This window comes from Podarcis muralis, chromosome Z (assembly GCF_964188315.1).
Source record: "Podarcis muralis chromosome Z, rPodMur119.hap1.1, whole genome shotgun sequence".
Lineage (NCBI taxonomy): Eukaryota > Metazoa > Chordata > Lepidosauria > Squamata > Lacertidae > Podarcis > Podarcis muralis.
In genome coordinates, this window is record NC_135673.1 from 20550364 (window position 1) to 20563599 (window position 13236).

Here is a 13236-nt window from a genome sequence, read left to right on the forward strand (position 1 = left end):
ATGTTACGGTTTTGCCGAGATCATTTGCTTTGTTTTCCAATTCTTTTAAGATGATAATGAACTTGAACTGCTTCTTTTTGTGTAACTATCTTGTGGCATGTTCCTTCAGTGCTTAATTCTTTGGCTGTAGATCCTGTCACTCCATTGTCACTTTCTCCAGACATTTCTATACTTGTAGTGGTAGTTATTGACAATGGTTCTCTTTGAAGTTCTTGGGAGGCTGCGTTCTAAAGTGGTTGTTCTTCAGTCTGCTTGAACTGCTTGGTGTAATCTATGTGATTTTCTTCTGTTTGTAAACACAAATATTTTGTATCTGAGGGATTACGTAGGGTTGTTTCTCCCTGCTGTACAAAGAAATATGACATGATTGGCTTTAAACATTTGAGTATTTCCTTCTGTTCTTTTTGTCGCTTTCATTTACTGGAATCACTTTCATATTTCATATTTGTTATTTTCACACATAAAATCAAAATTTAATATTATTATGATTCACAATGATATAAAAGAACTCTCAGTTGTTCTCAGAATGCAAGCTATAATGATAAATAATGATCTGAACATGTGTATTGCTTCATAGCTAGTTTTATTATTTGATTCTGAGTAGCTTTAAAGCCTCCACAAACTTTACTTGAAAGTAAGTACACATTTGTGTATCTGTTATACAGTCATAGAATCATATGTCACTAAGCAACTGGATCTAGATAATAAAATATGTGGGGTTTTTTTTTAAAAAAATGGCAAGAGGTCAAGGCACCCCTAGATTATGAGACTTCAGCCTGCTCAGCCTATATGTACATCTGGCACTGTCCACTACCTTCTGAGGTCATCTTTTCCACAGTCAAACAGTTCTTGGCATGAAAAATTATTCCTAATGTTGAATCAGAATCTCCTTTCTTGTCATTTGAATCCAATGGTTCAGGTCCCAGCCTCCGGAGCAACAGCCCTTCACACTCTTCCACTTGACAGCCCTTCAGATACAGTGGTACCTCAGGTTAAGAACTTAATTTGTTCCGGAGGTCCGTTCTTAACCTGAAACTGTTCTTAACCTGAGGTACCACTTTAGCTAATGGGGCCTCCCATGCTGCTGCCACGCGATTTCTGTTCTCATCCTGAGGTAAAGTTCTCAACCCGAGGTACTACTTCCAGGTTAGCAGAGTCTGTAACCTGAAACGTATGTAACCCGAGGTGTCTATAACCCAAGGTACCACTGTACACTGTACTGACCTCCGGGACGAATTAAGTACTTAACCCGAGGTACCACTGTATTTGAAGATGGCTCTCATGTCATCTCCCAGTCTCCTTCTCTCCAGGCTAAGCATCCCAACTCCCTCAATTGTGCCTTATTAAGCTTGGTTTCCATATCCTTCATCATCTTGGTCACATCTTTTACACACACACCAGTTAGAATAGTATGTTATAGAGCTGGAAAGGACTCAAGGGTCACGTGCCATACAATATCATGTTGAGATGCTGCATAGCATTCCTCCTCTCGGACATGCATGAAGGACCTCATCGATACCCACCAGTAAGCAAAACAATATCTTCTGTTGCAGCAGGAATCCAGAACACATTGCAGAAATGTAAACTACCATTTGAAACAGCTGTCCTGATCTAAGCAGTGGCTGAGAAGTTGGGCAGGAGAAGGGGGAGAGAAGAACTGGCCATATTTCTGTGTTTGTCCAAACTCTGGGCTGCATCATCCAGCTTTCCACTAAAAAAACCTCTTGTGTGCTTCAGCTTAATAAAGCAATATTGAAGACCTATAGAACAATTTCTACCCCCTTGCAATGTTGCCACATGAAATCAGCCTTTCTCAGGAAACTTTCACCCGTCCAGATAAAGCTGCCACTTCTTAATGTCTTCTGAAACACATCTCCTATTCTGGGGGCATGGCTTAGACCAGGGGGTAGTCAGTCTAATACTCATAAGAAGAGCCCTGCTGGATCAGGCCAGTGGCCCATCTAGTCCAGCATCCTGTCTTCACAGTGGTCAACAGGATGCCTGTGGGAAGCCCACAAGCAGAATTTGATCACTTGTCACTCTTGTGGTTTCCAGCAGCTGGTATTCAGAAGCATTGCCGCATCCAACTGTGGAAGGAGAGCATAGCCATCATGGCTAGCCACCACCAACAGTCTTATTCTTCTTCATGAATTTGTCTGAGACACTTTAAAAGCCGTCTAGGTTTGTGACCCTCCCTTCCTCATGTGGTGGTGAGTTCCATAGTTTAGCAATGCATTGTATGAAGAAGCCCTTCCTTTTATCTTGTCTTGCTCTTGAGATGCGGCTAGTCTTCCAGGTCCCCATCCAGCATGGCCAGTGGGCCAGTTTGATGGGTGTCATGGTGCAAAACATCTGGAGAGCAACAGGTAGGCTCTTTGAGTTCCTTTACCATCCCCTGAAATACATGGTGGCCATGCCTGCTTGTTATCTAGGCAGTAATATACCCTTTCATACCATAGAATCCAGATACTTAATTCTTGTATCCTAGTGGTGCCGAGAGGGATAGGGTGTGGAATTACCTGCTAAGAGGTAAGCAGCCAGCAGAGGGTGCTGGAGGGGTAAAAGGCTATTAGACTTGGAGAAGCTGGTATCACTGGATCAAGTTCATCCATTTTTAGCTTTGCTAAACTAAATAGTTTCCACTGGATTTTGGATAAATGTGCAATTAATTGTTACTGCCTTGAATTTTATTTTCTTATCTTTAATGGGTCATGCAAAATGCTTTTCTGAAAAATGCATTTTATTGAGTAGGGTAGTGGGTGTTGGGGATGAGTTTATGGAACCAAGGGGTCATGGGACCCAAAAAGTTTGGGAACCACTGCTTTATCCCATTTGTGATTCGGTAAAAGGTAAAGGTACCCCTGCCCGTACGGGCCAGTCGTGTCCGACTCTAGGGTTGTGCGCCCATCTCACTTAAGAGGCCGGGGGCCAGCGCTGTCCGGAGACACTTCCGGGTCACGTGGCCAGCGTGACGAAGCTGCTCTGGCGAGCCAGCACCAGCGCAGCACACGGAAACGCCGTTTACCTTCCCGCTAGTAAGCGGTCCCTATTTATCTACTTGCACCCGGGGGTGCTTTCGAACTGCTAGGTTGGCAGGCACTGGGACCGAGCAACGGGCGCGCACGCCGCCGCGGGGATTCGAACCGCGGACCTGACAATCGGCAAGTCCTAGGCACTGAGGTTTTACCCACAGCGCCACCCGCGTCCCTTGTGATTCGGTACATATAGACAAAAGAGACAAAGTATTCAGATATGAAAATTTATATATTATCAAAACCATGTAGATACAGTCAACAAGTATATATGCAGTTTACTGTTTGTTTGTTTGTTTGTTTGTTTGTTTGTTTGTTTGTTTGTTACCTGCCTTTCATCCTAAAGTGCCAGGACGGGTAACAGTATTAAAATGCAATATTAAAAACAGTTAATAATAATAATACCCTGCCCATCTGGCTGGGTTTCCCCAGCCACTCTGGGTGGCTCCAACCATATATATACAGCATTAAACATTAAAAAACTTCCCTAAATAGGGCTGTCTTCAGATGTCTTCTAAAAGTCAGACAGTTATTTATTTCCTTGACATCTGATGGGAGGGTGTTCCACAAAGCAGGCGTCACTACTGAGAAGGCACATGCCTGGTTCTCTGTAACTTCTTTTCTCACAGTGAGGGAACCACCGGAAGACCGTCGGCGCTGGACCTCAGTGTCCTAGCTGAACAGTGGGGGTGGAGACGCTCCTTCAGGTATACAGGACCGAAGCTATTTAGGGCTTTAAAGGTCAGCACCAATACTTTGAATTGTGCCCAGAAATGTACTGAGAGCCAATGTAGCTCTCTCAGGACCGGTGTTATATCGTATTGGTGGCCACTCTCAGTCACCAGTCTTGCTGCCACATTCTGGATTAATTTCAGTTTCCAAGTCACCTTCAAAGGTAGCCCCACGTAGAACGCATAGAGCATGCACCACTCTGGCGAGACAGTCCACAGGCAGGTAGGGTCTCAGCCTGCGTACCAGATGGAGCTGGTAGACAGCTGCCCTGGACACAGACAACTTATGAACATGGCGTGGAAAGAAGGTGGATCTTATATACAACTATATAAAAACACTATTATCTACATCAGTGGTTCCCAGACTTTTTCAGGCAAAGCTGTCCCCCTTGGTTCAATAATCTCATCTTCAGTGCCCCCTACCCCATAAAAAGCATTATTCAGAATAGCAGTTTGCATGACCCACCAAAGAAGATCATAATACAGACAAATTCAAACCAGTAACAATGAATTGCCCATTTATTCACAATCTACTTTAAACTATTGTGTTTATTTAATTCAACAAAATGGATGGACTTGATCCAGTGATGCCAGCTTTTCAAAATCTGATAGTTGTTTACACCTCCAGTGTCCCCCTGCCACCCCATCGTCTCTTAGTGCCGTCCCCCAGGAAATCCCTCCCACCCCCATCCCCACGAGGCAATACCATCCACTTTGGGAAGAACAGACTTATATAAAGCACTATTATGAAGCACTATTTCAGTTCAATGCAATAAATAATATGCAGCCAGGAATGTAATAGAACTGAGCATCAGTGACCAGTAAAGGCTTAGCTGTATAGGTGTTTGTAACTAATGGCTGCAACACAGCACTTCGGGTGGAGACAACACAACTCCTGGAGGCTTCCTGGAGGAGAGGGCTACCAGTGGTTGTGTTGGGCCTTCATTAGAAAACACTGGAAAACAAAGGAGCAGAGAGGTGCTCTTGTGCTCAGATCCTGCTTGTTGGTTTTCCAGAGGCGTCTTGGTTGGCCACTGTGAGAACAGGATGCCGGACTAGATGGGTCATGGGCCTCATCCGAACAGCAGACAGCAGACATTCTGTTTACAGGATTATGGTTGGGTCACACTTGAAGAGCTGCAGGAATCTGGGAAAGGCAGCCAAAGGAATTCTTCTCGCCTTGCATGAAAAGGTTATTGTGACCTGGCATTTGGTTTGCTTGTGATTTGTGAATTCTTCCTTATGTGAAACAAAAGAAAACTTATATAACTCATTAGCACAGCAGGGCGAAGGGTTCTAGCTATGTCCTCTTGTTGTGGTAGTAGCTTTCTGCTTGCAGACTGATAGACAAGCAGGGACGCGGACTTATAAAAAATATTGGGGGGGGGGGGGCCGGGAAAGCTCATGAATAATAAATAAGCTCATGAATATGCAAATAAAGTGGCGCCGCCTCCTCGTGAGCGAATAGGGGAGAGCGTGCTGCGCCTATTAATCAGCTCCAAAGGAAATTGGGTGGAGCTTTTGCTTGGGAGGGAGGGCAGGAGGCATGCAGCCCGCCCCTCCCTGTGCATTTTGGGCTGGGGGAGGGGCGGCGATGGCGCTTTGCTGGAGGGGCGCCGGAGATTTTGGGGGGGGCGGAGCCCCCCCAAACGAATTTTTGAGGGGGCTCGGGCCCCCTCAAGCCCCATGGAGTCGGCGCCTATGTAGACAAGTATTAAGAAAGGAAATATTCAAAAACATGATTCTGCCGCCTGAAGTTAGCACTTCAGCGACATGCAATTTCATTCCCTTCTCGAACTACACCATGTGTAAGAACATAAGTCCAGCGTCCTGTTCTCCCAGTGGCTATGGGAAAATCACAAGCAGAATTCGAGCACAAGAGCCCTGTCCCTCTCCTTCGGTTCCCAGCAACTGGTGTTCAGAAACACTTCTGCCTCTGGCTATGGAAGCAGAACACAGCCATTGTGGCTAGGAGCCATCAATAGCCTTCTGCCTCTACAAATTGGTCTAATCTTTAGCAGCCTATGTGAGAGGAAGAAGGTAAGGGAAGATCCTTACTTAGTCTAGCCCTCTTCCCTGAAACCTGGTGCTCTCTGGATGTTTTGGCCCACAATGCTCCCATGCTGACTGGGGCAGCTGAATATTGTAGTTTCAAGGCTGCTTCTAGCAGCAATTCTGTGGAAGTCCTGAGCATATCAAGCCAGTTTATGCCACGTCAGATTGACCTGTCAGACAGATTTATCTACTATATTTATTTATTTATTTATTGCATTTATTTCCCCACCTTTTTTTCCAAGATCTCAAGGTGGCATCCGTGGTTCTCCCCCTCTTCATTTAGGTCCCACAATAACCCTGTGAGGGAGGTTAGGCTGAGTGGCAGGAACTTAGTTCTCCAGGTCACACCCAGTGCCTTCAGGGCTGCTTAGGAAGATTTGAACCTTGATCTCCCATTCTTACCACTACACCACACTAGAGATGCCAAAAATTGCACCAGATATCTGGAATGCTGTTTTGTTTTTGTTTGGTTTGGTTTTTTTAGTTTATTTCTGGTTTTAATTTTCTGCATGTTTTAATTGTTTTTAGTAATGATTTTAGTATTTTCTTCTTTTTGTAAACTGCTTTGAAGATTTTTTTGAAATCAAGCAGTATATAAATGTTATGAAATAAGCATAAATAAATAATTCTGTGCTTTTCTGCCTGCTAAGTGTGTGTTCCACAGCTGAACTAGAACCCCTTGCCATGCCTGTAGAATTCATGTTTCTCCTCTCCACCCTAAGACCTTAGTCACACATGCAGCCTTATAATTGCATACCTACCGTAATTCTACAGTAAATGGCAAATCTTGTCTATCTTAAGGGTTTTCTGACAGTTTGAATTCTCATCCCCGTTTTGAGCCTAAAGGGGGCCCTTATGAACTAAATCAATGTTGTGTGGTCCATAAATGTCCGTTTAAACATTTAGATGGGTAATAAACAACTGATTAAAATGGGTGGGTGGTGCAAGTTTGTTTTGGGACCAACAGCACCATCTGTTAGCCACCCTTCTTGTCTTAATCCACTTTCTACTCTGCAGTCTATGGAAGATATACATTTTTTCTCCCCTTAAGGAAAACTTTTTTTGTCAAGTGGGACAGATGTTTAGAGCTGGGGGGATATAGCTCCCAAAAGCTCTTAAAACCTGGAGAGTTTTCTGCCCATGTTCCACCACTGCATTGTAACATGATGCAATGTCTTGGGTGAAAAATCACGCTCCCTTCCTATTATTATTTTTTCATTTTCATCTATTGTCCCACAGCAAACTTGCTCTAGATAAACAAATGATTGCAACAAATTAAAATTGCTTTTGCAAATGCTTTTCTAAACCTGTTTCTGGCAATGTTTGGAAACTGTGGCATAAGGTAGTGATGTTTATCTGCTTTCTATGTAAGTGATGGTTCCCAAATTTTGGAGGCCATCTCCCCCTCAGTTCCACAAACTCATCCACCAGTGCCCCCAACCCTATTAAAAAAATCATTATTCAGAACAGTAATTTGCATGACCCCCTAAGGAAGATAGTAAACCAGTAAAATTCAATCCAGGAACAATTTATTGCACGTTCGTTCAAAATCCAGTTAAGACTATTTAGTTTAATTAATCCAACAAAACTGATGAACTTGATCCAACAATACAAGCTTTTATTTTATTTTTATTACTTTATTTATGATTTTCAGTTTTATACATTTCAGTAATTTTATAATCATTTTAACATTTCAGAACTTGACTTCCCCCTCTTTCTGCAGTTCCTTAAATTTATTTTTAATATTTTCTGCATATCCTGATTAACTTAATTTACTCATTTATTCATCTACTTTAAATATATACTCTTATAAAACTGCAGGTTATTACAATACTCTGCCAGTGTTCTTATCTGTTTACAATTTATTTATAAATATTCAATAAACCATTTCCATTCTTTTATAAATGATTTGTTATCTCGATTTCTTATTTTTCCAGTAATTTTCACCATTTCTACATATTCCTTAAGTTTTTGTATCCATTCTTCTTTTGCTGGGACTTCTTCTTCTTTTCATTTTGAGGCAAGTAACATTCTTACCGCTGTAGCCACATACATGAATACGGTAAATTTCTATACAGTTTGGGTATTTCTGTCTCTATAATTCCCATAAGTAAAGCTTCTGGTGTGTTTTTTACAAATGTTATTTTAAACATCTTTTTCAATTCATTATATATCATTTCCCAGTAAGCTTTAACCTTACTACAAGACCATCACATATGATAAAAAATAACTTTCTTTCTCTTTACATTTCCAACACTTATTTGATTTGGATTTATACATTTTTTTTCCAATTTACTCGATGTTAAGTACCATCTATACAAGCTTTGCAAGGTCTGATAGACATTGACATCTCCAGCAACTCCTGCCGCTTTCCCATTAGCATATAGTGCCCCCAATCTCAGTAATCCCACTCCCCTCTTTGGGAACCACTAGTGTAAACTTTATGCTTTGTGGTGGCTGGCTCAAGTTGCCATTCAAAATATACAGTGGGCCCCAGATTGGTGACGGCTGATTTACTGAATATTCACATCTGGAAAACGTGTGTGCTGATTCAGGGGAAATGATTCCTTTCCATGTGACTGTGCAAGCTTGGGTCTTCGCAAGCGACCTTTTGGTTGGGTGTTGATGACCACTGCTATGGTTTCCCACAGAGATTCTTAGATTGAGACATACCATTGGTCCATCTTGTTCAGTATTGTCTATACTGACCAGCAACTGCTCCTCAGGGTTTCAGGCAAGAGTCTCCCTGCCTAGAGATCTAGTTACCTTACCTCAAAATGGAGATTGTAGAGTTGGAAATAGTTCAGAAAAGGACAATCAAAATGATGAAGGTGGGTGGAGCAACTCTCCTATGAAGAAAGGTTGCAGATAGGAATTTATAAAATTATGCATGGCTCCCTCAACCGAAAGTCTACAGGGTGGCAACATGAGAACAGGACCTTCTTTGCAGTGGCTCCCCAGGCAAAAACATTCTTCGTCAACCAGGCCTTCAGCTGTTAATGATCTACAGTCTTTTAAAGAGAGGGGGTGTCCTTTTCTTCCTTTTACTATTATTATATAATGTATTTTGTGTTTTATGCTGTACACTGCCCTGTGGTCTCTCAATGAAGGGTGATATATAAAATTAATTTAAAAAATTAAAAATTAATTGTTCTTTAATGATTTCCCCCCTGTGTTTTTAGCAGTTCTTATTTTCCTCTATAAGCCACTTTGAGGCCTGTCAAGGGGAAAAGTGAGGTAAAAATAAAGAAATGAATAAGTAGATAAGTTCTCTCTCTCTCTCTCTCTCTCTCTCTCTCTCTAAGTCCGCTCACCTTCCCTGGTGGGAGGTGTTGCAGCTGGGCATCCAGGTCCTCTCAGTGACCTGGCTGGAAGGCGGAGGGATGCTACCCGCATCACGGTGACTCCTAGCCACGTCAACCCCCCCAGCTGTCCAATCAGCATGGCTGTGGGCGTGACCGCAGGCTGCTTAAACTGCGGCATGGCCAGGGGGAATCCTCCTTTCACGCAGCACAGAGTTAAACTATGGAATTCACCTTCACAGGAGGCTGTGATGGTCACTAACTTGGATGGCTTGAAAAGAGAATTTGACAGATTCATGGAGGAGGAGAGGGCTATCGATGGCTACTAGCCAGGATGGTTATGATGTGCCCTCCACAGTTGGAGACAGCAATGCTTCTGAATATCAGTTGCTGGAAACTGCAGGAGGGGAGAGTCTTGATCTTATACTGTAATCCTGCTTTCAGGTTCCCCACGACAGGCAACTGTGAGGCCACTGTGAGAACAGGATGCTGGGCTAGATGGGCCCCCTTTGGCCTGATCCAGCAGGCAAGAAGAGCAATGTTGAGATGCCAGCAGGGATTGACTAGCCGCTCAGCTATGGCTGTTTCTGCTAAAGGGGAAGCACAGATCAGGTGCTGTAGCCTGACAGAGGAGCTCAAGGGGAAATGGTCTCTAAGCTAAGCAAAGCACCAGCTGCTGATCTTGGAAAACTTGGTGATGTGGCTGTATCCTGAACTTTGGTGGGAGCTGGGAATGAGTAGATCTCACTATCACTCTCCCTCCCTGCCTCCCTCCCTCTCTTTCTCTTTGGTTCTGTCCCACAGAAATTACTGCCAGAATATATCACCCTGCACTCTGCTCTTGTTTTTTTCCAAGCTTACTCACTCTCCTTTTTTTATTGCCCTGTTCCCATTTTTACGGAGCCTCCCTTAATTGCTGTTACTGTAGATCATCCAAAGCATATTATTTAAAAGATCAGCTTTTGCACTGATTTACAGGGCTGCTCTTTGATTTGACGTTTTTACGTCGGGAGGCTTATTTTTCTAATTATGGCCAAAGGAAGTTTCAGATAAGTATCGTTTAATGTTGGGAGCCAGAACCCCAAGGACAGCACATTTCATTTTATTTTTTCTCTTGCTGAAATCGAGCAATCAGGGTTCTTCTCCACCCCTCTCTGCTTTACCTAATTGCCCACCCCCCAAGCTGGCACACTTCTGGGGGTTGATTCGGAGGGATAAAATGGTCGTTGTTTTCTGTCTAGAATAACAAAATTTGGCTCTGCAGACCTTTTCTTTTACAGCTACAAGCATTGCCAAATATTAATGCAGACACTGAGGAGTGAATATAAATAAATAAATGCAATAAACAGCCTATTTCAGACAATTAGAGAGTCGTAATCACAGGCTTCCTTGTGTTTTGTTCCTGTTCCTGTGTAATATGATGCAAGGTCTGTGTTGTGAAGGTTGCTGTCTGCTAGGAACAGGGTCTGCTTAAATGCCACCTTGAAGCAACCTGGCATCTCTCTGGGATTTCTTTTCTCTGGTTGCTGTTCTCTCTTTTAGCAGAGCTTAGGCAGGAGAGATTCTGAAAAGGTTCCATTCTGTTTTGCAGGTTTCCAGTAGAGAGAGGTCCAGCCACACATACCTAGGTGGAAAGCCAGTGTGGTGTAGTTTCAGACTAGGACCTGGGGAAGACCAATGTTCAAATCCCCCCACTTTGCCATCATGAAGCTCACTGGGTGTGGCCTTGGGCAAATCACAGCCTCTCAGCCTAACCTGCCTAACAGGGATCAAATAAGCAGGGGGAGAACTGTGTTGGCCACCCTGAACTCCCTGGAAGAAAAAGTGGCAGTGCTTTCTTTCTGGGGTATGCAGTGTAAGCCCCTTTCCCCCCAAATGTTAAAAGTGTGGCACTTACTATAACAACTTCATAGTGAGTTCTGAAAGGTGGGATAGAAATGCTATAGATGAATCAATTCTTTTTTTAAAAAAAGTTCCTATTAATGCTTGAAAAAACAAAAAAGAAGCAATATACAACAGTTAACATCATATATGAAGTGTTTTTTAACATAAAAACTAAAAAAGAAAATAAAGACTTGCTATTCTCCATCTACCAGCTTTATAGATAAATGCAAAACCTTTGCTCCATAGTCACTTCTAACTTTTCTCTTAGCATAGAATTGTAGAGTTGGAAGGGACCAACATGGAGCTTGAACCCAACATAGGGCTTGAACCCATAACCCTGAGATTAAGAGTCTTATGCTCTACCGGCTGAGCTATAAACAGACATTTTTCTCTGTCTTCAAACCCAGATATCTCTAGCTCATCTTCCTTTTTGTACAAAAAAGTCCATAAGGGGCTTCCAATCATTAATAAATGTTTGCATCTTTCAAGTTATTCCAGAGTGTGGCTATAACCCTACATGCAGCCACCAATAGTAATCCAATTAGTTATTTATCTCCCAAATTCTGATTCTCATTTAAACACAGAATCAGTAACTCAAGCTCTGGAGGCTTGGTGACGTTGCTGATTTGCAACGTTACTTATCTGATTAAACATTTCTGCCCTAAAATTTACCACAATTGGGCATGTCCACTACAAGCGCCTATAGCTCCTCCTGTCCCCACACCCTCACCAGGAGTCCAGGACATAGGTGAAGTATGTTTATGCATATAGGAAAGTTTAACTGGGGTTCTGCACCATTTCTGCATTATCTTTGGCATTATTTCCTTGATGCTGAATGAGATGGTTTTATAGGGATCCCTGCTGTTTTAAATTGCTTTTAATATTGTTTTTAGTGCTTTTACCCACACTGGTACCTTAGGGTGAAGGGTGGGTAATAAATAAATTGATAATAATAATAATTGTCTGTTGTGTGTCCCCAGCAGGGTATTCCAGTGGCTTAGCATGATGGGGCAAAAAAGTTGCCCCAGATGCAAAATTGTTAGGTGCGCAAATTTTCAACTGGTGCTGCCTCAGTACAGCTTCACGTTTCCATTGCTGGACTCCGTTGAAAACGGATTCTCCATGCGAACCAGGAAGTGATCTCTCCAGACAATGGAACTATTCTTTTTTTCTTATCTCTGCGGCTGTGATCTCCAGGTGACACGGATGCCATTAGGCAGTTGAATGCACATGCATACTCCATCCGTTTCCCTCCCTTCTCCCCTTCCACGCAGCCCCGGTCACTGGTAACCCACGCTGCACCACTGGGGTATTTGTAGGAATAATGCCTCTAATTAGAGATGTTCTAATTGGCTAAAGACAATAGGTAATACCAGTAGCTGTCATGGCTGGGGGGGGAAACAGTCTTATGGTGGCTGAGAAGCCAAAAGTCCTAGCAGAAGCTAGGAGGTTGGCTTATGTTATGGTGTATCCACAACAATTTCAGTGATTGCAAGAAAATCCTGCCCATGCCATCTCTAGGCCTGCCCATGCCATCTCTAGGTATTCAGTGAATCCTTAGAAGCTCCCAGAATTCAGCCATCACACCACTGCCCCGGTTGCTGCTTGAGCAGTTGTTTTGGCTTGCCAACACCCACATTCATAAAATCATAGAATTGTAGAGTTGTAAGGCACCTCCAAGGGCCACCTTGTCCACCTCTCTGCAATGCAGGAATCACAGCTAAAGAATTCCTGACGGGTGGCCATTCAGCACACTGCAGCAGGTTCTCATCAGCTACTTGCTGTTAAGTGGGAGCCACCATCAACAACTTCTTATGAGCTTCTCCATCAGCTTCTGTGTGCTGAATTCTGACCTGAATGGGGGTCTCAGCTGGCCCACAGAGTCAAGTTTTCTGACTAAACTTATTTACACAGCACATAGTTGAGCTATGGAACTTGTTCCCTTCGGAGGCTACAATAGCTAACTAAGGTGGCTTTAATGGAGGATAGAGCTATTTATGGCTACTGGCCAAGATGTGTGTGCTCTGCCTTCATGGTCAGAGACAGCAATGCTTCTGAACACCATTTGTTGGAAGCTAGAGGGAGAGAACGTGCTCTTGTGCACGGAACCTGCTTGTGGGTTTCCGATTGGGGCATCTGATTAACCTCTGAAGAGTGGGTGCTGGACTAGATGGGCCCCTCTTCTGACATTCCTATGTAACCTCCAGATCCAGGAGCAGTTTTATCTAAATT

At 43.2% G+C, this 13236-nt stretch overlaps 1 protein-coding gene across 1 annotated transcript in view; it reads left to right on the plus strand.

Annotated features, from left to right (window-relative positions):
- The window catches only part of AR (androgen receptor), a 239587-nt gene that overhangs the window by 179221 nt on the left and 47130 nt on the right, over positions 1 to 13236 (plus strand). The window lies entirely within an intron of this gene.